Raw genomic sequence first — 24,864 nt, 5'->3', positions numbered from 1 at the left:
AATAAAAAAAATACAATATTTGGTTTTCCATTCCTGGGTTACTTCACTTCAAAAAATGTTCTCCTGGGCCAGTCGCGGTGGCTCACACCTATAATCCCAGCACTTTGGGAGGCCGAGGTGGGTGGATCACCTGAGGTCAGGAGTTCGAGACCAGCCTGGCCAACATGGTGAAACCCTGAGTCTACTAAAAATACAAAATTAGCCAGGCATGGTGGCATGCACCTGTAATCCCAGCTACTCAGGAGGCTGAGGCAAGAGAATCACTCGAACCTGGGAGGCGGAGGTTGCAGTGAGACAAGATCGTGCCATTGCGCTCCAGCCTGGGCAACAGAGCAAGACTCCATCAAAAAAAGAGAAGAAAAGAAAAGAAAAGGGAAGAAAAAAAGGGAAGAAAAGGGAAGAAAGAAGGGAAGAAGGGAGGAAGGGAGGGAAGGAAGGGGAGAGAGAGAGAGATAGAGAAAGAAAGGAAGGAAAAGAAAGGAAAGAAAGGATGATCTCCAACTCCATCCAAGTTGCTGCAAATGCCATTATTTGATTCCTTTTTTATGGCAATATTTTTGGACAGAAACACTGTTACTTGGATTGTCCGGTGACTAAAGAACATTCTGTCAACAACAAAAATTAATTCATGATTAACATCAACCATAATAACATATTGTAACAAATTCCTCACAAACTGATAGCAAAAAAATGTATTTATTATATTCAACAAATTCTACTCTTTGTGAAATCTGGGCAATTCAGTAGTCATTCAAAGGCCAAAGTAGGAGAAAACTCAAATAGTTCATCTAATTAAGTTTAAAAAGCATGATCTTTAATTCTCTGCTAGAACTTCCCCCTTTCTCTTCCTTCGGCCAATACAGCCAGATTAGGAAAGAGTGGGTTTGGTCTACCCATCAGTCCTGAGTACACAAAGGGGAGACAAAGCATGAAATATTTACAACTGGAAAATATTTGCATTAGTGCAAATTGAGGGGCTTAGTACAGTCATAGACTTAGGATAAGAAGTCCTCTCTTAAAAGAATCCTCAAATTTTCTCAAAACTATTCTTTCTTACCTCGGACAAAGCCCATCACTTAATCATGACGTATCTGAAGAGGTAAAGCCTAGCTATGCTATCTAAAATAACAGCCACTAACCACATGTGGCTATTAAAGTTAAAATTAATTAAAATTAAATAAAATTTAGAATTGTTATCCAGACACACTATCCACATTTCAAGTATTCAGTAGCCACATGTCATTAATGACCACAGTCTCAGGCAGCACAGAAGTTCATTTCCAACATCTCAGAACATTCTACAGACAGAATTGCAGAGCCTTCCTAGAAAGTTCTTCTCTTTACTTGGAAAAGAGGAATTGAGTCTTGAACAAATCCTGTTGGATGTAAAAAATATTATATTTGCTTCTCTGTAATTATCGCCAGCCCTCAGGATACATCCCCACCCTGGAAACTACTGTGTTAATGTCAGTTATTCCCTTCTCTTTGTCTTTCATTTCAAATTTATCTGCTTCAACTGCCCAGTCCCACTTCTTTGAGTTTTACATCTCAAACACTTTACCACTATCCTTAGGCCAGGCTCAGACCTGCCTCCCAGATTTACCTACACTTTCTATCAGATCAGCCTGGTTCTTGTTATATTTTCTCATCACAACAATACATTTTTACATTTTGAAAGGTTCTTCCTATGGAACTCAGTACATCCAGAGAAAAAGGTAGAAAGCAGACCTTTCTTTAGAAAAATAGAATTAATTAAGCCATTTCAGATCAAGTGTTTTTCAGAGTTCTCTCCTCTTCATCAACTGTATCTACCCCAAATATCAAGTGAATAGTTAGTCATAATATCTCAACCTAATGAGAGATAAATTCATGATTACATGAAAGTCAAACTTTTCCGTTAAGTTTCTTGACCTTGACATAAAGAAAATGTTAGAACTAAATTTCAGATTGTGTTCTTCTGGGCAAAGGTTTCTCTTATTCAAATATACCTTTTGAAGCCAGTCGAAAGGACTTGCTGATAAACGTTTCAACACCACACTTTATTACAACAAGTTATTTCTGTTGTTTACTGCGTGGTTCGACCTTGATGAAAAGCAGATCTTCACCAGTGCATTTTTGTGCAAATTCCTTACCTTTCTGTTTACAAAAGAAAGTGAAGACCTTTCAGGGCTATTTGTCACCATGCCCTAGTAGCCAACAATGCACACTGTCAACTGCTTAAGGTTTCACTTCCTAATTAACTTTCCTAGAAGCATAAGAACTATCTGAAAACACAAAGCTCTCCCATTAACCTTCTTTCATTCCACTCCACTCAGTCCTGGATGCATGATGAGCGTGTTGAACAATGAAGTCCTCCAGTGGGGTAGGAACCATCCTACACGCAAAGAGAGTAATCTGAGAAAGCTTTCTGCAGAACAAATTAGTTATCTACTTCAGTTAGAACCTTTTTAAAGGATTACGACATTAAGACAGTCCTGCCCCAAACCCATGCATGAATGTTAAAGTTATTCGCAAACATATTTATTTCCTTCATTCCCAAAATGAGATTCATTTTCACTTAATCACTAACAATATTTCCCAGCCCTTAGCTGAGAGATTCCACATCACACATGCACACAAAATCCCAATGTATTAGTGATGGGGAACTTTAAATACAGTCATTATTAAAATAAGTGGAATTTTATTTTAAATCCTTGTTTGATTAGGCATTTGTAATAAAATGCACTCCACTAGAGAATTAAATAACTACTTGAGTATCCTACAATTATTGTGCTACCGTTCATTTTAATTGAAGAAAATTATTTTGGCAAAATTTTTGGGTTACGTTTTTAAAAAATGTAATACTGCAATCATTTTACTTTGTCACAGATGCAGGGATTGTTTTGCCCATTTTATACAAAAAGGAAATAAGGAACAGAAAAGTAAAGTCACAAACCTCACATTGCACAATCTGCCAGCAAGGAAATCAAGAGCACACTGACTCGAAATAAGGGACTTGTGTTTTAAAGGAAATCTCTTATCCTCGCCGTGTCAGCATACTCTACCCATCTTAGAGAAGAAACTCAGACAGTTTCCTAAGCAGCAAGTTGTTATTCACCTCAGAATATTCCTAAATCTTTGCCATACTTTTTTTTTTTTTTTTTTTTTTTTGAGAGGGAGTCTTGCCTTATCGCCAAGGCTGGAGTGTAGTGGTGCCATCTAGGCTCACTGCAACTCCGCCTCCTGGGTTCAAGAGATTCTCCTGCCTCAGCCTCCCGAGTACCTGGGATTACAGGCGCCTGCCACTATACCCAGCTAATTTTTGTATTTTAGTAGAGATGGGGTTTCACTTCGTAGGTCAAGCTGGTCTCGAACTCCTGACCCCAAATCATCCACCAACCTTGACCTCCCAAAGTGCTGGGATTACAGGTGTGAGCCACCACACCCGGCCAATCTTTGCAATACTTTTATAGCAACTAGAAATAGTGAGAGAAGAGTAACCATGATATATCTGGCATTTCTTAATGCATGATTCTGACTTCTTTCTTGTAAGACCACTCATTTTTACAACTCTGTCTTTTCTCTAGACCATACTCAGTCAACATTATTAAGCAGATAATGTATCTCAGGATACATTTCCAAAGCCATGATATCCCCAACTCAACTGGGCTGGCTACATAAACCACCATTGATTACATAAACATCTGGTTTCCACTCCTAAAATTCATTTTGCATAGAAGGTAAAAAATTCAGGTAACTTCACTAGTTCTTCCAAATAATCTCTTATATCTACCAAAGAGAAAAGTGGTGAGGGGATCCTGAGTTTGGTAGATGAAAGCAGCTGGAAGAACTGAAGGCAATGCACACAAATTCCAGTAGGGAGTGATTGTCACTGGGTCTTATTGCCACGTGGTCATAAGGAAAACCCCAGCTGAAGTCCAGAAGAGCTAATCTCCCTCCTATGACTCAACCATTGTGGAAGTCAGTGTGGCAATTCCTCAGGGATCTAGAACTAGAAATACCATTTGACCCAGCAATCCCATTACTGGGTCTATACCCAAAGGACTATAAATCATGCTGCTATAAAGACACATGCACACGTATGTTTATTGCGGCACTATTCACAATAGCAAAGACTTGGAACCAACCCAAATGTCCAACAACGATAGACTGGATTAAGAAAATGTGGCACATATACACCATGGAATACTATGCAGCCATAAAAAATGATGAGTTCATGTCCTTTGTGGGGACATGGATGAAACTGGAAATCATCATTCTCAGTAAACTATCGCAAGGACAAAAAACCAAACACCACATGTTCTCACTCATAGGTGGGAATTGAACAATGAGAACACGTGGACACAGGAAGGGGAACACCACACTCCAGGGACTGTTGTGGGGTGGGGGGAGGGGGGAGGGATAGCATTAGGAGATATACCTAATGCTAAAATGACGAGTTAATGGGTGCAGCACACCAACATGGCACATGTATACATACGTAACAAACCTGCAGATTGTGCACATGTACCCTAAAACTTAAAGTATAATAATAATAATAAAAAAAGAAATGCCTGTCTTAGTAAAGCTCCTGGGGACCAGTGGCTGGGATCAGCACACAAAGCCTTTTCTGAGACAGCTCTTCTTTGGCAATTACTTATCCACTGAGTAGGAAATTTAAGGGCAAATGTAAAATGAGTTAAGAAAACCCAGAAAGAACATTCTGATCTTGAAAGCAAATGAACATGGTCTCTTCATTAAAGGACATTTAGAAAGGCTGGCTGCATCTAAGCGCTGCCTGCTTGCTGCTCAAACACAGCAGCCATCTGTACAGTGGAAGAGTCAATGACACTAATAACTTGTAATTCTTGTACAAGCAATCTGGGCACTTGCCAGGTCAGCTTAAGTTGACTGTGACCAGGTTAAAAAGAAAAAAGGACTTTCAAGGAGCATCAAGAACAAACTAGCCTGCTGCATATGAGAATCTGAACCATTATTTATGTAAACATTCTCATGCAGAATAGTGGCACTGATTTCTTACTTGAGGCCTTGCCTAGCTAAATATATAAGAAAACAGGAAATCCCACCTGAACCACATGTTATTCCAACCTATACACATTGCCAAGATGTAAAGAGATAACCATGTGTAAAATTGTTGTGCAGAGCCTTGAACTAACCAACAAGCAAAGGGAAAGGAAGATGAAATAATTTAGAATCACGTGGCTGATTAAATAATTGCCAAAATAAAGTTTGCTTTCCAACATCAAACTCTTCTTCCCGATGGAAGTGCAGTTTGGACTGTAAGTTTCACTCTCAGATGTTCTTTTCTGCAGATCTGAAGCAGGTGAAGAGTTACTTACTTAATTAAACGAGTAATTAAACGAGAGAGAAGGTCCCATGTGCTAAATCTGTGTGCAGCAAGGGGAGGAAGGCAGCCTCTTTTCAGTGACAGTGGCATATGCTCGGTGTCAGAGACCAGGGACAAACCAAGTTGGCGAATGCAAGGAGGAATCAGAATGCAGATGAGTTGAGGCATGGTGGGCAGGCCACTGAGCCCTTAATAGACCTACCAATGAGAAGGCCTTGAGAATATTCAGAGGAAGGCAGGAATCCCAAGTGCAAACATAAGGTTAAGTTTGAAGCCAATGGCGATCTGATCTTGTACAACATGAAGGGATCAGGCACCAATTTTCCCTAAATGATTTGCTGCTGTGTCCATGAGCGTCTGTGAACCCAATTTAGAACCCATAGCTCTTTTTAAGAGAAACAAACTAATAACCGATTATCAGTTTACCTGTAGAAACGATGTTGTCCACTACCAAGTGGGAGACAGAAAAGAGGTAGAATCAAAATAGTGACTTCTGAAGCCAAGTAAACATTTCATGTGCTAGTATACACTGTTAATATACATAACATCTTTTTCCCCCCAGGAGCAACACAGATATATATCAGCTCACATAAATTAATAACCACATCCTCACATTTTACATAAAAATCATGATGGAGAAAGAAAAGGTCAAGGGTATTAGGATATGGGGTTTTGGAATTTCTCAAGATATGAATATTTGCCCTTCACTATAATTTATAACTGCTTTTTACAAAAAGGACTCTATGTGACAAAATGTAAGTGGTGATTCTGAAATGTTGAAGAGAAACAACTGCAGGTTTTATGCAGGTGAACAATAACACAGAATTGTGTTGCTAGAGAGGGAAAGGAGGGGAGAACAAAAAGCAGACAGAACATGATAATGGTGTCAACGGTCCAAAGAAGAAAGACAAAATGTAAACATATTATTAGTCACTGCTACTTTAGGCATTCTGCTAAAATCACTTTGGAACTATTATATTTTAAAAATCACAAACTGTCATATCCCCACTGAAAAGTTTACCCATTTTAGTATTTCCTTCTTGTAACATTGATCACCCTTTATTATATTTGCATGCTTAATTCCTCTCTTTATAGGTAGGTGCTGTGCTCTCTGAGGTCAGGTTCCTCGTTGACTTTGCTCACAATTATATTTCTGAAGTCTGGCACTTTGACACTGGAAGTGCTAAATAAATATTTTAGGGATGGGGAGGGAGGGAGGAAGGTAGGGGAAGGAAAAAAGTGAGAGGGAAGGAAAGAAAGAAGGAGGAGATGAAGAAATTACATGTAATTTTAAGTAATAATCAAGGTACTTAATGTCTAAATAGTGTAACTTGATCTGAATAGAGTTATTTGTAAATGATTTGAGCGAGCTTCAACAATTTGTATCCCCAGGGTTATGGACACATACATAAGAATTTAGATAGTAGGATGTAAAATACATTGTAAAACTTTTGAAAATAAGAATTCATAGAGGATGCCAACTTCCCATAAGTAAGATTGATTGATTGATTGATTGATTGATTTTTGACTTTTAGGTCCAGAGGGTACATGTACAGGTTTGTTTGTTACATGGGTGAACTGCATGTCACTAAGGTTTGGTGTACAAATAATCCTGTCACACAGGTGGTGAGCATAGTACCTGATAGTTTTTAAACCCATAACCCCTTCTCACCCTCCCACCTCAAGTGCCTATTGTTTCCATCTTTGTGTCCATGGGTATTAAATTTAGCTCCCACTAACAAGTGAAAATATTCAGTATTTGGTTTTCTGTTCCTGCATTAATTTGCTTAGGAAAATGGCTTCCACCTGCATCCATGTTGCTGCAGAGGACATGATCTCATTCTTTTTAACAGCTGTGTAGTATTCCATGTTGTATATGTACCACATGTTCTTCATCCAGTCCACTGTTCATAGGCATCTAGGTTAATTCCATGTCTTTGCTATTGTGAATATGTGCTATGTATTCACTGTGCTATGATGAACATATGCGTGCGTGTATCTTCATGGTAGAATGATTTATATTCTTTTTGGTATACACCCAGTAATGGGATTGCTGGGTCTAATGGTAGTTCTGTTTCCAGTTCTTTGAAAAATCTCCAAACTGCCTTCAACAGTGGCTGAACTAATTTACATTCCATTCCTACCAGCAGTGTATAAGTGTTCCCTTTTCTCCACAGCCTCACTAGTATCTGTTATTTTTTGACTTTGTAAAAATAGCCATTCTGACTGGTGTAAGATGATATCTCATTGTGGTTTTGACTTGCATTTCTTTAGTGATTAGTGATGTGGGGGATTTTTTCGCATGCTTGTTGGTTGTGTGTATGTCTTCTTTTGAGAAGTGCCTATTCATGTCCTTTGCCCTTTTTTAAATGTGGTGGGTTGTTTTTTGCTTCTTGAATCATTTAAGTTCCTTATAGATTCTGTATATTAGATGTTTGTTGGATGCATAGTTTGTGAATATTTTCTCTCATTCTGCAGGTTGTCTGTTTACTGGGTTGATAGTTTCTTTTGCTGTGCAGAAGCTCTTTAGTTTACATCCTATTTGTCAATTTTTGGTTTTATTGCAATTGTTTTTGGGGACTTAGCCATAAATTCTATGCCAAAGCCAATGTCCAGAATAGTATTTCCTAGGTTTTCTTCTAGGGTTTTTATAGTTTTAGGTTTTATGTTGTAGTCTTTAATCTATCTTGAGTTGATTTTTGTATATGGTGAAAGAAATGGGTCCAGTTTCAATCTTCTACATATGGCTAGCCAGTTATCCCAGCACCATTTATTGAATAGAGAGTCCCCTTTCCCATTACTGATTTTTGTCAACTTTGTCAAAGATTAAATGGCTGTAGGTGTGCAGCTTTATTTCTGTGTTCTCTGTTATGTTCCATTGGTCTATGTGCCTGTTTTTGTACCAGTATCATGCTGTTTTGGCTACCATAGCCTTGTAGTATAGTTTGAAATCAGGTAGTGTGATACCACCTGCTTTGTTTTTGTTTTTTGCTTAGGATTGCTTTGGCTATTTGGGCTTTTTTTTTGATTCCATATGAATTTTAGAATAGTTTTTTCTAATTCTGTGAAAAATGTCCTTGGCAGTTTGATAGAAATAGCATTGAATCTGTGAATTGCTTTGGGCAGTGTAGCCATTTTAATAATATTGACTCTTCCTATCCATGAGCATGGAATGTTTTTCCATTTGTTTGTGTAATTTCTGATTTCTTTCAGCTGTGTTTTATAAATTTTGTTGTAGATATCTTTCACTTCCTTAGTTAGCTGTATTCCCAGGTATTTTATTCTTTTTGCAGCTATTGTAAATGGGACTGTGTTCTTGATTTGGCTATCAGCTTGTACTTTACTGGTGTATACAAATGCAACTGATTTTTGTACACTGATTTTGTATCCTGAAACTTTTCTAAAGTTTTTTATCGGTTCTAGAAGCTTTTTTTGGCAGAGTCTATGGGGTTTTCCAGGTATAGAATCATATTGTCTGTGAAGATAGTATGACTTACTCTCTTCCTATCTGGATGCCTTTTATTTCTTTTACTTGCCCACTTGCTGTAGCTAGGACTTCCAGTACTATGTTGAATAGCAGTGGTAAAAGTGGGCATCCTTATCTTGTTTCCATTCTCAAAGAGAATACTTCCAGCTTTTGCCTATTCAGTATGATGTTGGCTGTGGGTTTGTCATAGATGGTTCTTATTATTTGGAGGTATGTTTCTTTGATTCCTAGTTTGTTGAGGGTTTTTAACATGAAGGGACATTGAGTTTTATCAAAAGGCTTTTCTGCATCTATTGAGATGATCATGTGGTTTTTGTTTTTAATTCTGTTTTTGTGGTGAATCACATTTATTGATTTGTGTATGTTGAACCCAACGTGCATCCCAGAAATAAAGCCTACTTGATCATCATGGTAACTTTTTGATGTGCTACTGGACATGGTTAGCTAGTATTTCATTGAGGATTTTTGCATTCATGTTCATCACAGATACTGAAGCTTTCTTTTTGTTGTGTCTCTGCAAGGCTATGGTATGAGAATGATGTTGGCTTCATAGAATGAGTTAGGGAGGAGACCACTCTCCTCTTTTTTTTGGAATAATTTCCATAGAATTGGTACTAGATCTTTGTATGTCTGGTAGAATTTAGCTGTGAATCTGTGTCATCTCGAGGCTTTTTTATTTTTTCATTGGTAGAGTTTTTTTATTACTAATTAAATGTCAGAACACATTATTGGTCTGTTCAGGATTTCAATTTCTTCCTGGTTCAATACTGGGAGGCTCTATGGTTCCAGGAATTTATCCACTTCTGCTTTGTTTTCTAGTCTGCATGCATATAGATGTTCACAATAGTCCCTGAAGGTTTTTATATTTCTGTGGGATCAGGTGGTAATGTCACCTTTGTCATTTCTGATTGTGCTTAGTTGGATCTTCTCTTTTTAGTAACCTACCTATTGGTCTATAAATCTTGTTTATTCTTTCAAAAAACAAATTTTGGTTTTGTTGATCTTTTGTGTGGATTTTCACATCTGAATTTTGTTCAGTTCAGCTCTGATTTTGATTATTTCTTTTTTTCTCCTGGCTTTGTGGTCAGTTTGCTCTTGTTTTTCTAGTTTCTCTAGGTGCAATGTTAGGTTGCTAATTTGAGCTCTAATTTCTTGATGTAAGCATTTAGCACTATAGATTTTCCTCTTAATACTGCTTTACCTGTGTCCCAGAAATTCTGGTATGTTCTACCCAGTAGCAGAATATACATTCTTCTCATCTGCACACAGCATATACTGTAAGATTGACCACATGCTCTGCCATAAAGCAAGTATCAATGAATTAAAAAAAATCAAAATCATACCAACCACATTGTTTCATCAGTTTCAAAGAGTTTTTTTTTTATCTCTGCCTTAATTTTATTCTTTACCCAAAAGACAGTTAGAAGTAGGTTGTTTAATTTCCATGTAATTGTCTGGTTTTGAGATATCTTCTTGGTATTGAATTCTATCTTTATTGAGCTGTGGCCTGAGAGTGTGGTTGGTATAGCTTTGGTCTTTTTGAATTTGTTGGTACTTTATGGCTTAGCATGTGGTCAATCTTAGAGTATGTGCTGTATGCAGATGAGAAGAATGTATATTCTGTTGTTGGCTGGAGTGTCTTCTAAATGGCTATTAGGTCTATTTGGACAACTGTGGGTTTTAAGTTCAGAATATCTCTGTTAGTTTTCTGCCTCAATGATCTGTCTAATGCTATCAGTGTGGTGTTGAAATCTCCCACTATTATTGTGTGTTTATCTAAGTCTCTTCATAGATCTCTAGAATTTATTTTATGAATCTGGGTGCTCCAATGTTAGATGCATATGTATATTTAGGATAGTTATGTCTTCTTATTGAATTGTATCCTTTATCACTTTGCAATGTCCTTCTTTGTCTTTTTTGATCATTGTCTGTTTTGTCTGATATAAGAATAGCAACCTCTGCTTTTTTTTTTTTATTTCCTGTTTGCCTATAGATCTTTCTCCATCCATTTACTTTGATCTTGTGTGTGTCATTGCATGTGAGGTAGATCTCTTGAAGACAGCAGACAGTTCGGTCTTGCTTCTTTATCCAACTTGCCACTGGTAGCAGGTATTGATCTTTTGTTTCCATGTTCAGCACTCACTTAAAGACATTCTGTAAGGCAGGACTAATGGTAACTAACTCATTTAGCATTGTCTTCTCTGAAAATAATTTTATTTATCCTTCTCTTATGAAGCTTAATTTGGTGGGATATGAAATTCTTGGTTGGAATTTCTTTTCTTTAAGGATGCTGAAAATAGGCCTTCAATCTCTTCTAGCTTGTAAGGTTTCTGTCGAAGGGTCCACTATTCACCTGACAGGCTTCCCTTTGTAAAAATAAGGAATGCTTGATGAATTTCTGTGTTATCCTTGTATAGGAGCCATGCTATCTTCTTTGTATCATTCCAATTTTAGCATGCGTGCTGCAAAGCAGGCACATGAATAAGATTTAAATTCTGAGTATACTAGGATGAATGAATTAACAGAATAACTTAAATGATGTGAGATTCAATAAGGATAATGACTATTTGGGTATTCATTCTCTTCTTGTACGTTTTTATGCTTCTGGAGAGTTCTTGTAAAAGAGTAAATTGATATTAATAATACAGCAGCCGTTGGTAAACAATAACTAAAGCACCAGATCTAGGGAAGTACGGTGTTAGGGTAAAATCACTGATTCAAGAGACGTGGGGATTTAACCCTAATAAATCCCATAATCTTACTAGGTTACAGTTTTTCCAACTGTTAAATGAAAGTGGTAAATCAAATTATTTCTGAAGACGTTTTGAATTATAAATATCTTTGTCTTTATACCTAAGTTTCATACTTTAGTGAGAGTGCCAGAAAAGCAACAACAATGAATAGTATGTCCTCTTAATACCCAGATATTTTTATGGTACTAATTCTTTGTGGCTGCTAGACAAAACTGTAAAGTTCAGGATTTAAAAAACAAAGTTGTTAAACAAAGGTTTAAGCATTTTTTTTAGCTCTCAGTTTTATGTAAATGTTCTCACCTGATTATTTTCTCAATATAAGTAATCACATTTTTCTGCTTGAAAAAACTACCCAACTGAGCCAGAAGGCTTAGACAATAGAATTAGATATTTTATGTGTGACTTAAGAAAGCAAAAGCCTCAGGCAAGGTGTCCCCTTGAATGCAGGTGGTCTTTTATAGTCACTATTGTAATATTAGATGCTTGGCCATGTGCTAACATGGTTACACCTTATCTTATCTGTTTATCTCCACAATCCTTAAGAATAGAATTTTTTGTTCTCATTTAAAACATTTAAAAACAGAAATTTAAAGAGCTTCAGTAACTTGATCATGGTTACACAGGTAATAAATGGTAGAACCGGGCTTTGAACCCAGGTCCAAATGGCTTTTCAATCTGTGCTCTGTGCTGCCTCCATGTTCTCTCACATGCTTCAGCTTACTGAAGAGCAAAGAGCCAAAAACAAAAAATGGGATCCAAATTGTTACAGAAAGTCCTTGAATCACTGATGGATATTGCTACCAATAGCTCTAAGTAATATATGTGTGGGTGGTAGACATCAAAGCTCACAAAGCAATCCTGGTCAACTGTCCCTTCAGAAGAATGTCCATAACCACTGCTGGAAAATTACCAAGTTGCCACAGCAAAGGAAAATAGGGCTCTAATAAATGTTCTCTTTTATGGAAGTGGCACATAGACTTTCACTCACAACTCATTGGTCAGAACTGGTAACATGACCCCTAATGACCAAGGGCCAAGAAGTCAATCCTATAAGGGAAACCAGAACTATTTTGGAAATAACACAAATGGCTACCACAATAACTATAGCACCAAGTGATGTGAGCTGTATGTGTGTAGGAAGTGTTAAAGAAGGATATTGGAGGAGCAGAGAAGCTTCCATAAAGAAGTAACATTTACATAGTCCTTTAAAATATGCTGTAAATATTCACTCTGTAAAGAAAAGTAAGGGCCAGGCACAGTGGCTCATGCCTGTAATCCCAGCACTTTGGGAGGCTGAGGCAGGTGGATCACCTGAGGTCAGGAGTTCGAGACCAGCTTGGCCAACCATGGCCAACATAGGGAAACCCCGTGTCTACTAAAAATACAAAAATTACAGGTGGTGGGCACCTGTAACCCCAGCTACTCAGGAGGCTGAGGCAGGAGAATCACTTGAACCTGGGAGGTGGAGTTTGCAGTGAGCCGAGATTGCACCAGTGCACTCCAGCCTGGGCAACAGAGCAAGACTCTGTCAAAAAAGAAAGAAAAAAGAAAGAAAAGGAAAGAAAGAAAGGAAGAAGAAAGACAGAAAAGGAGAAAAAAGGGGAGGAGAGGAGGAGAGAGGGGGAGGGGAGGGAGGAGAGAGGGAGGAGGGAGGGAGGAGGGGGGAGGAGAGGAGAGGAAAAAGAACTACCAAACAAAGGCTTCTATGTGACGGTAATTGCATATTCAGGAAAACAATGAAATAGCTGGTGAAGATATGGCAGAAATGCTTAAATTTTATTAGGCTTAGCTTAAGAGTTATCTGAGGAGATCCAGATCTCACCTGCCCCCATAGATATTCTGATGCTGCAGATTTGGGGCGGGTCGTAGGTATGTCCATCTCCACCCTCCCTCTCATTCTGTGGTTCCAATGCAGAGGTCCATGGACTACACTGTAAGATATACTAAAATAGGAAATATGATGAGAAGTGGCCTATGAAGGTCTAGAAAGGAAGAATTGTATCCAGAACCTGAAAGTGTTCGTTTTTCTAGTTAGACAATTGTCCTTAATCTTTAGGGAAGGCAAATAGTGGGTACCTTTAATCTGAGGAGGTGGTTGGTGGCAGTACGAAGGATAGATTGGAATAAAAAGAGACCACAATGAGAACAAGTGGCCTAGGAAGCTACTGCTACATTGATGTAAGGTATAGCTGGTGAAAACTTGAACTACAAGTGTTACTTTGAGGCTTGCATGTGTATTATCAAAAAATAAATAATGGCAACAATTGTTTTGAATTTAGACTAATGAAAATTTTTTGAGAGAAGTGATTTTCTCACTGACATTGTTTAGAATTGCTAATACATGGGGATAATAAAAATCAGATTGACTTTTAGTCAGTTTCATTATTATTTTAAAATCTCTGCAGACACTGCATGCCCCTTCTCTGTGTAGCTTGGAGTGCCCTGCTCCCACCACCCTACCTTTGCTGTGCCTCTGGTGGGGAACCAGTTTGCAGTTCAAGGAGTTTTGACAAATGCATACATCTATGAAACCACCATTACAATCAATATATGAAAATTTCTATCATTTCCAATGGTGCTCAGTAACCCTTCCCAGCCAGTTCCCAACCTCCACCCCTCGTCTTAGTAACCATTGATCTACTTTCTATCACTATAAATTTGATTTGTCTTGTCTAGAGTTTTATATAAATTGAATCATTCAAGATGTATTTTTCATGTCTGGCTTTTTTTTCTCGGAAGATTGTTCTTGAGATTCATCCAGGTTGTTGCATAAATCAATAGTTCATCTGTTTTATTGCTGAGTAATTAATATTCCATTGTTTAGACATACTAGAATTATTCATCTGTTAACCTGTTAACAAACACTTGAGTTGTTTTACATTTGGGGCTATTTTGAACAAAGCTAATTCAAACAAATCTTTGTGCAGACATTTTTTTAACTTTTTCTGGGCAAATACTTAGGGCTGCTAAAATTTCTATGTCATATGGCAAGTGTGTGCTAAATTTTATAAAAAACTTCCAAACTGTTTCCAAAGTGATATCATCCTATATTCCCTCTAGCACTGTATGAGAAAGTTCCAGTCACTTCAGACCTGGTGTTATTACACTTTTTAACTGTAGCCATCCCAGTGGATGTAATGATATATCATTACTGACCCTTCCATTTGGCTGTAAATTTTTTGTAATATTAGTGATTTGTATTAGATAGTCCCAATTATTTTCTTAACACTCTCAGGCCCCAAAGGTAGCTAAAGGAAGAATTCAAGCCATGATTATTTATAAGGATAAATATAAGGATTATATTATATTATAAGGATTACTCTTCAATAATAGTAGGTAGACTCAGAGTTTTAATGATGATGGAAAAACAAAGTTCTATACATCACTTTTTGGTGAGTTCTACATTTTACCTAGTACTCATTCAAAGAAAAATGGCTATTCCTGAAGTCCTGCAATACTTCCTTTTTCTATCTCATATAGAAATACCCATACAAAGCACTGGCTTTTCTTTATAAGGCTTGTTTTGTTTCCATATACTCCAGGTTAAGTATTATTTTTTTCTTTTGAACTAAGATTACGTAACAAACAAAAGACACTGCAGAGAAAAATCAAGTGACACATCACATAATTTTTTTAGGTTAGGAAGAGGTTTCCTATGGAAGATCAGGACCAAACTGCTCCAGGGTGAGAAAGAAAACAGAGCTACAGTTATACAGCTGCAAATCAGCTAAGGACATTTACTTTTACTTGTAACTAACTTAACACTTCTGAATGGTCATGATTGTTCATGTAACGAAGCTATTTTTTTTGAAGGATCACTTCCTCAGCTGAAGATGATTTTGTTCCGAAGGGAAAACGCACACGTACACACAAACACATGCTCCAATACACAATCAGCTATTGTCGCTAAGGTTTAAGTATGAATTCACACAATCCTGTATTTAAACAGCTGGTTGGGGGGTAAAAAGTTATTGATCATAAGCATAAGCTAACTGTGATATTATTTAATAGTAAGTAGTATCCATAAGCAATAAAACTATTCATTTTATTTTACAGCAGAAATTCTGGTAATTCTTATAATTCTAGTGATTCTATCTGAATATACACCCTTTGTCCTACCTATAAGTGGCTATACATAAACTTAGAAATTTAAAGCTAATGGAGTGGAGGTAAGATGCTATCTCACACCAGTTAGAATGGTCATCATTAAAAAGTCAGGAAACAACAAATGCTGGAGAGGATGTGGAGAAATAGGAACACTTTTACACTGTTGGTGGGAGGGTAAATTAGTTCAAACATTATGGGAGACAGTGTGGCAATTCCTCTAGGATCTAGAATCAGAAATACCATTTGACCCAGCAATCCCATTACTGGGTATATACCTAAAGGATTATAAATCATTCTACTATAAAGACATGCACGCATATGTTTCTTGCAACATTATTCACAATAGCAAAGACTTGGAACCAACCCAAATGCCCATCAATGATAGACCGGATAAATAAAATGTGGCACATATACACCATGTAATGCCATGAAGCCATAAAAAAGGATGAGTTCATGTCCTTTGAAGGGACATGGATGAAGCTGGAAACCATCATTCTCAGCAAACTAACACAGGAACAGAAAACCAAACACTGCATGTTCTCACTCATGAGTGGGAGTTGAACAATGAGAACACATGGACACATGGAGGGGAACATCACACACCGGGACCTGTCAGGGGTTGGGGACTACGGGAGGGAGAGCATTAGGAGAAATACCTAATGTAGATGACGGGTTGATGAGTGAAGCAAACCACCATGGCACGTGTATACCTATGTAACAAAGCTGCATGTTATGCAAATGTATCCCAGAACTTAAAGTATAATTTCTAAAAGATTATCTAGTCCAATAACCTCATTTTCCAAATCGAAGAAATTGGGGCCCGTATGCCCACAGACTCTTGCTCGCTACTAGCGCAGCAGTCTGAGATCAAACTGCAAGGCAGCAGCCTGGCTGGGGAAGGGGGGTCCGCCATAGCTGAGGCTTGAGTAGGTAAACAAAGCAGCCTGAAAGCTCAAACTGGGTGGAGCCCAACGCAGCTCAGCAAGGCCTGCTGCCTCCATAGACTCCATCTCTGTGGGCAAGGCATAGCTGAACACAAAGCAGCAGACAACTTCTGCAGACTTAAACATCCCTGTCTGACAGCTCTGAAGAGAGCAGTGGCTCTCCCAACACGGTGTTTGAGCTCTGAGAACGGACAGACTGCCTCCTCAAGTGGGTCCCTGACCCCCATGTAGCCTAACTGGGAGATACCTCCCAGTAGGCACCAACAGACACCTGATGTAGGCAGGCGCCCCTCTGGGACGAAGCTTCCAGAGGAAGGATCAGGCAGCAATATTTGCTGTTCTGCAGCCTCTGCTGGTGATATCCAGGCAAACAGGGTCTGGAGTGGACCTCCAGCGAACTCCAACAGACCTGCAGCTGAGCAACCTGACTGTTAGAAGGAAAACTAACAAACTGAAAGGAATTGCATCAACATCAACAAAAAGGAGATCTAAAACAAAACCCCATCTCTAGATCACCAACATCAAAGACCAAAGGTAGATAAAACCACAAAGATAGCAAGAAACCAGAGCAGAAAAGCTGAAAATTCTAAAACCCAGAGTGCCTATTCTCCTCCAAAGGATCGCAGCTCTTCACCAGCAACAGAACAAACCTGAATGGAGAATGACTTTGACGAGTTGACAGAAGTAGGCTTCGGAAGATCGGTAATAAACTTCTCCAAGCTAAAGGAGCATGTTCTAACCCAGCGCAAGGAAGCTAAAAACCTTGATAAAAGCTTAGACGAATGGCTAACTAGAATAAACAGCGTGGAGAAGTCCTTAAATGACCTGATGGAGCGTAAAACCATGGCATGAGAACTTCATGACACAAGCACAAGCTTCAATAGCCAGTTCAATCAAGTAGAAGAAAGGGTATCAGTGACTGAAGATCAAATTAATAAGATAAAGCAAGACAACTGAAGAGCAAATTAATGAAATAAAGCAAGAGAAGAAGTTTAAAGAAAAAAGAGTAAAAAGAAACAAACAAATCCTCCAAGAAATATGGGAATATATGAAAAGGCCAAATCTATGTTTGATTGGTGTACCTCAAAGTGATGGGGAGAATGGAAAAAAGTTGGAAAACACTCTTCAGTATATTATGCAGGAGAACTTCCCCAACCTAGCAAGGCAGGCAAACATTCAAATTCAGGAAATACAGAGAACAACACAAAGACACTCCTCAAGAAAAGCAACCCCAAGACACATAATTGTCAGATTCACCAAGGTTGAAATGAAGGAAAAAATGTTAAGCGCAGCCAGAGAGAAAGGTCGGGTTACCCACAAAGGGAAGCCCATCAGACCAACAGTAGATCTCTGGGCAGAAACCCTACAAGCCAGAAGAGAATGGGGGTCCATATTCAACATTCTTAAAGAAAAGAATTTTCAACCCAGAATTTCATATCCAGCCAAACTAAGCTTCATAAGTGAAGGAGAAATAAAATCCTTTACAGACAAGCAAATGCTGAGAGCTTTTGTCACTACCAGGCCTGCCTTACAAGAGGTCCTGAAGGAAGCACTAAACATGGAAAGGAACAACCAGTACCAGCCACTGCAAAAACATGCCAAATTGTAAAGACCATCGAGGCTAGGAAGAAACTGCATCAATTAACGGGCAAAATAACCAGCTAACATCATAATGATAGGATCAAATTCACATATAACAATATTAACCTTAAATGTAAATGAGCTAAATGCTCCAATTAAAAGACACATACTGGCAAATTGGATAAAGAGTCAAGACCCATCAGTGTGCTGTATTCAGGAGACCTATCTCATGTGCAGAGACACACATAGGCTCAAAATAAAGGGATGGAGGAAGATCTACCAAGCAAATGGAAAGCATAAAAAGCAGGGGTTGAAATCCTAGTCTCTGATAAAACAGACTTTAAGCCAACAAAAATCAAAAGAGGCAAAGAAGGCCATTACATAATGGTAAAAGGATCAATTCAACAAGAAGAGCTAACTATCCTAAATATATTTGCACCCAATACAGGAGCAGCCAGATTCATAAAGCAAGTTCTTAGACACTTACGAAGAGATTTAGACTCCCACCCAACAATAATGGGAGACTTTAACACCCCACCATCAATGTTACACAGATCAACGAGACAGAAGGTTAACAAGAATATCCAGGACTTGAACTCAGCTCTGCACCAAGTGGACCTAATAGACATCTACAGAACTATGCACCCCAAATCAACAGAATACATATGCTTCTCAGCACCACATCACACTTATTTTAAGATTGACCACATAATTGGAAGCAAAGCACTGCTCAACAAATGTAAAAGAACAGAAATCACAACAAACTGTCTCTTAGACCACAGTTCTAATCACATTAGAACTCAGGATTAAGAAACTCACTCAAAACCACACAAATATGGAAACTGAACAACCTGCTCCTGAATGACTACTGGGTAAATAACAAAATGAAAGCAGAAATAAAGATGTTCTTTGAAACCACAGAGAACAAAGACACAAAATACCGGAATCTCTGGGACACATTCAAAGCAGTGTGTAGAGGGAAATTTGTAGCACTAAATGCCCACAAGAGAAAGCAGAAAAGATCTAAAACTGACACCCTGACATCACAATTAAAAGAACTAGAGAAGCAAGAGCAAACACATTCAAAAACTAGCAGAAGACAAGAAATAACTAAGATCAGAGCAGAACTGAAGGTGATAAAGACACAAAAAAACCTTCAAAAAATCAATGAATCCAGGAGCTGGTTTTTTGAAAAGATCAATAAAACTGATAGACCACTATCAAGACTAATAAACAAGAAAAGAGAGAAGAATCAAATAGATTCAATAAAAAATGATAAAGGGGATATCACCACCAATCCCACAGAAATACAAACTACCATCAGAGGATACTATAAACTCCTCTACACAAATAAACTAGAAAATCTGGAAGAAATGGATATATTCCTGGACACATACACCCTCCCAAGACTAAACCAGGAAGAAGTGGAATCTCTGAATAGAACAATAACAGACTCTGAAATTGAGGCAATAATTAATAGCTTATCAACCAAAAAAAGTCCAGGGCCAGACGGATTCACAGCTGAATTCTACCAGAGGTACAAAGAGGAGCTGGTACCATTCCTTCTGAAACTATTCCAGTCAATAGAAAAAGAGGGAATCCTCCCTAATTCATTTTATGAGGCCAGCATCATCCTGATATCAAAGCCTGGCAGAAACACAACAAAAAAAGAGAATTTTAGACCAATATCCCTGATGAACACCAATGCAAAAATCCTCAAAAAAATACTTGCAAACCAAATCCAGCAGCACATCAAAAAGCTTATCTATCATGATCAAGTCAGCTTCATCCCTGGGATGCAAGGCTCTTTCAATGTACGCAAATCAATAAATGTGATCCATCACCTAAACAGAACCAATGACAAAAACCACATGATTATCTCAATAGATGCAGAAAAGGCCTTTGATAAAATTCAACAGCCCTTCATGCTAAAAACTCTCAATAAACTAGGTACTGATGGAATATATCTCAAAATAATAAGAGCTATTTATGACAGACCCACAGCCAATATCGTACTGAATGGGCATTCCCTTTGAAAACTGGCACAAGACAAGGATGCCCTCTCTCACCACTCCTATTCAACATAGTGTTGGAAGTTCTGGCCAGGGCAATCAAGCAAGAGAAAGAAAGAAAGGGTATTCAATTAGGAAAAGAGGAAGTCAAATTGTCCCTGTTTGCAGATGACATGATTGTATATTTAGAAAACCCCAATGTCTCAGCCCAAAATCTCCTTAAGCTGATAAGCACCACCAGCAAAGTCTCAGGAAACAAAATCAATGTGCAAAAATCACAAGTATTCCTATACACCAATAACAGACAAACAGAGAGCCAAATCATGAGTGAACTCCCATTCGCAATTGCTACAAAGAGAAAAAAATTACCTAAGAATACAACTTACAAGAGATGTGAAGGACCTCTTCAAGGAAAACTACAAACCACTGCTCAATGAAATAAAAGAGGATACAAACAAATGGAAGAACATTCCATGCTCATGGGTTGGAAGAATCAATATTGTGAAAATGGTCATACTGCCCAAGGTAATTTATAGATTCAATGCCATCCCCATCAAGCTACCAATGACTTTCTTCACAGAATTGGAAAAAACTGCTTTAAAGCTCATATGGAACGAAAAAAGAGCCTGCATTGCCAAGACAATCCTAAGCCAAAAGAACAAAGCTGGAGGCATCATGCTACCTGACTTCAAACTATACTACAAGTATACAATAACCAAAACATCATGGTACTGGTACCAAAACAGAGATATAGACCAATGCAACAGAACAGAGCCCTCAGAAATAACACCACACATCTACAACTATCTGATCTTTGACAAACCTGACAAAAACAAGAAATGGGGAAACAATTCCCTATTTAATAAATGATGCTGGGAAAACTGGCTAGCCATATGTAGAAAGCTGAAACTGGATCCCTTCCTTACACCTTATACAAAAATTAATTCAAGATGGATTAAAGACTTAAATGTTAGATCTAAAACGATAAAAACCCTAGAAGAAAACCTAGGCAATACCATTCAAGACATAGGCATGGGCAAGGACTTCATGTCTAAAACACCAAAAGCAATGGAAACAAAAGCCAAAGTTAACAAATGGGATCTAATTAAACTAAAGAGCTTCTGCACAGCAAAAGAAGCTACCATCAGAGTGAACAGGCAACCTACAGAATGGGAGAAAATTTTTGCAATCTACTCATGTGACAAAGGGCTAATATCCAGAATCTACAAAGAACTTAAACAAGTTTTCAAGAAAAAAACAACCCCATCAAAAAGTGGACAAAGGATATGAACATACACTTCTCAAAAGAAGACATTTATGCAGCCAACAGACACATGAAAAAAAGCTCATCATCATTGGCCATCAGAGAAATGCAAATCAAAACCACAATGAAATACCATCTCACACCAGTTAGAATGGCCATCATTAAAAAGTCAGGAAACAACAGTTGCTGGAGAGGATGTGGAGAAATAGGAACACTTTTTACACTGTTAGTGGGACTGTAAATTAATTCAACCATTGTGGAAAACAGTGTGGTGATTCCTCAAGGATCTAGAATCAGAAATACCATTTGACCCAGCAATCCCATTACTGGGTATATACCCAAAGGATTATAAATCATTCTACTATAAAGATACATGCACACGTATGTTTATTGTGGCACTATTCACAATAGCAAAGACTTGGAACCAACCCAAATGTCCATCAATGGTAGACTGGATTAAGAAAATGTGGCACATATACACCATGGAAAACTACGCAGTCATAAAAAAGGATGAGTTCATGTCCTTTGCAGGGACATGGATGAAGCTGGAAACCATCATTCTCAGCAAACTATCACAAGAACAGAAAACCAAACACCACATGTTCTCACTCATAGGTGGGAACTGAACAGTGAGAACACATGGACACAGGGAGGGGAACATCACACACTGGGGCCTGTTGGGGGGTGTGGGGCTGGAGGAGGGATAGCATTAGGAGAAATACCTAATGTAGATGACGGGTTGATAGGTGCAGCAAGCCAACATGGCACATGTATACCTATGTAACAAACCTGCATGTTGTACACGTGTACCCTAGAACTTAAAGTATAATAATAATTTTAAAAAAAAGAAATTGGGGCCCATAGCAGTTTAGTGATTTGTCCCCAAGTCCCTCCTGTAGTTAGAGGAAAATTTGAATCTAGAGCCAAGATCTTTGTTGCTCAATCTGGTATACCATCCTATGTCCCATGGATAGCTAAAAGATAGAGTTGAAGCATGAAGATTTTTTTAAGCATACCATATTTGTAAAACCTTAAAATAAATGCAATTTCCTAATGCCTCAGCAAAATGTAAGCAAAAAATTCTAAAACGAAAAAAACTAAAGTTACTTCCAGATGGCATCAATGTATTCCTCTCTCAGTCTCCATGATAGAAAACTAAGGAAGTCAGGGTTCTATATCATCTCCAACTTTCTAACAGTTACTTCAGTAAGAACATTAAATTTTTTTGCAATTGAATATTGCAAAGAAAGAGTGGTGGTGTTCTTTTCATTCTAGGTGAACTCATGGGCCTTGGCTTTTTCTACATTCAAGACTATATGGGGGAACAGACGGGCTAATGTCCTGCAAAACCCTAGATCCACAAAGCTGAGATCGACAAAGCAGATAGAAGAATTGTACTAGGGAGGGTTCCCCATGAATTTATATTTCCTAGACTCCCCCCATTTTACAGTTTTGGATCAAATAACTAATCCTAAAGTAAATGATCTCCTCATGCCTCCTACCTGACATTCCACACAGCCCAGGCCCCTTCACAATTTGGCTCGAATTTCCTGGAAATTCAGCCGAAATTCAATCTCAGTTTGTGAACCTTGGCAAAGCATTCTGCTGGCCTGCTCCAAGATCCCCCCGGCCGGCAGCATGCACTCTCTTCCCTGTCAGGAGGACCCAGGGGCCAGCTTTACTGTGTGTTTGTGTTGGTTGGCCTCCCCAAGTCCAGGGTGACGTCTCCCTTCCCAAAACTCCATGTCTACCATTCCCTGATGTTGATCACCACACTCCAGAGTGAAAATATAAATCGTGGGCCCATACTAAAAGTGAAACATTTTATAGCATCCTTCAAAGTGTCCAGTTTAGTCTCTTTTTTTTTTGAGACGGAGTCTCCCTCTGTCACCCTGGCTGGAGTGCAGTGGCGCAATCTCGGCTCACTGCAAGCTCCGCTTCCCGGGTTCACGCCATTCTCCTGCCTCAGCCTCTCCGAGTAGCTGGGACTACAGGCGCCCGCCACCACACCCGGCTAATTTTTTGTATTTTTAGTAGAGACGGGGTTTCACCGTGGTCTCGATCTCCTGACCTCGTGATCTGCCCGCCTCGGCCTCCCAAAGTGCTGGGATTACAAGCGTGAGCCACCACACCCGGCCCAGTTTAGTCTTGCACTCCCTCCCTTAAGTGCCTTCCCCATTCTCCACCTGTCTCTTCCCCACCCTTAACAACATTCTTACACACAGTTTCACTATCCCTTGAAATTATTTTATTCTGAAACACCCTCTAGCCACTCTGCCCTTTACCACAGATTTTCACAACACTATGTGAAAATCTACCAACAACACTATGTGAAAAGCTACCAAGTGCATAAAGACTATGAGAAAGTCTATAACGTGTATATCACTCCATTTTATCATTTGGTTATTCCTGCAATTAAGTTAAAATGGTTTTCTATATAGTATCTCTCTACACATGAAGAACTCCTATCAACAAATTTGCAAAATTAAACCTAATTCTTTTTTCAAAATATTATCTGCCATCTCCACAAATTAACAGTTATATTTAGAGCAATTGCAATTGTAATTTTGTGATTACATTAAATCCCAAAGTGACTTTCCTAATGTAATGACTCTAAAATTTATAAAATCCATGGAAAATTAAGCAAGTGAAAACACGCCATAAAATTGGGGTTGGCAAGACTGCCATAACTTAAAAGCATCAAAAAGTGATAATAAGTAAAACATTTTTGTGCCAACATGGTACTCAATAGACAGACTATACATTTTTAATAATCCAAAAATACGTATTAATTTAATAAATGTCAAGGGTGAAAATTCAAACTGGATCATTTGTTCATTCAGAGAAAAATAGTTTTCCATCTCGCAGCATGTACTAATAAGCTACATGGATTATAAAGTTAAACAAAAACAGAAAAAGAGGAAATTTTTAAAACTCAGGTTTTATTGGTCTAAAATCCAGTATTTAGAGAAATAAAGATTAAAATAAGATTCAATGTTTTACCTACTAGCTTTACAAAATGAAAGAAAGATTGAATGCTGATGATTGTATAGAAATACGCTTTCTCGGCTGGGCGCGGTGGTTCACACCTTTAATCCCAGCACTTTGGGAGGCCAAGATGGGTGGATTACCTGAGGTCAGGAGTTCGAGACCAGCCTGACCAACATGGTGAAACCCTGTCTCAACTAAAAATACAAAAATTAGCCCAGCATTGTGGTGCATGCCTGTAATCCCAGCTACTCGGGAGGCTGAGGCAGGAGAATTGCTTGAACCCGGGAGACAGAGGTTGCAGTGAACAAGACTGCACCATTGCACTCCAGCCTGGGCAACAAGAGCGAAACTCCATCTCAAAAAAAAAAAAAAAAAAAA

General features: G+C 38.4%; 1 protein-coding gene and 1 non-coding gene across 3 annotated transcripts in view; both read right to left on the bottom strand.

The window, feature by feature from the left end:
• The window catches only part of LOC116813437 (uncharacterized), a 575,563-nt gene that overhangs the window by 231,870 nt on the left and 318,829 nt on the right, over positions 1 to 24,864 (bottom strand). The gene's annotated exons all lie outside the window — the stretch shown is intronic.
• LOC116813945 (U6 spliceosomal RNA) lies at positions 11,207 to 11,311 on the bottom strand. The gene has a single exon (XR_004371069.1). It is a non-coding gene; the product is annotated as a U6 spliceosomal RNA (small nuclear RNA).

The sequence above is a fragment of the Hylobates moloch genome, unplaced genomic scaffold (assembly GCF_009828535.3).
Source record: "Hylobates moloch isolate HMO894 unplaced genomic scaffold, HMol_V3 SCAFFOLD_9, whole genome shotgun sequence".
Classification (NCBI taxonomy): domain Eukaryota; kingdom Metazoa; phylum Chordata; class Mammalia; order Primates; family Hylobatidae; genus Hylobates; species Hylobates moloch.
This window is presented reverse-complemented; position numbering and strand designations above follow the sequence as displayed.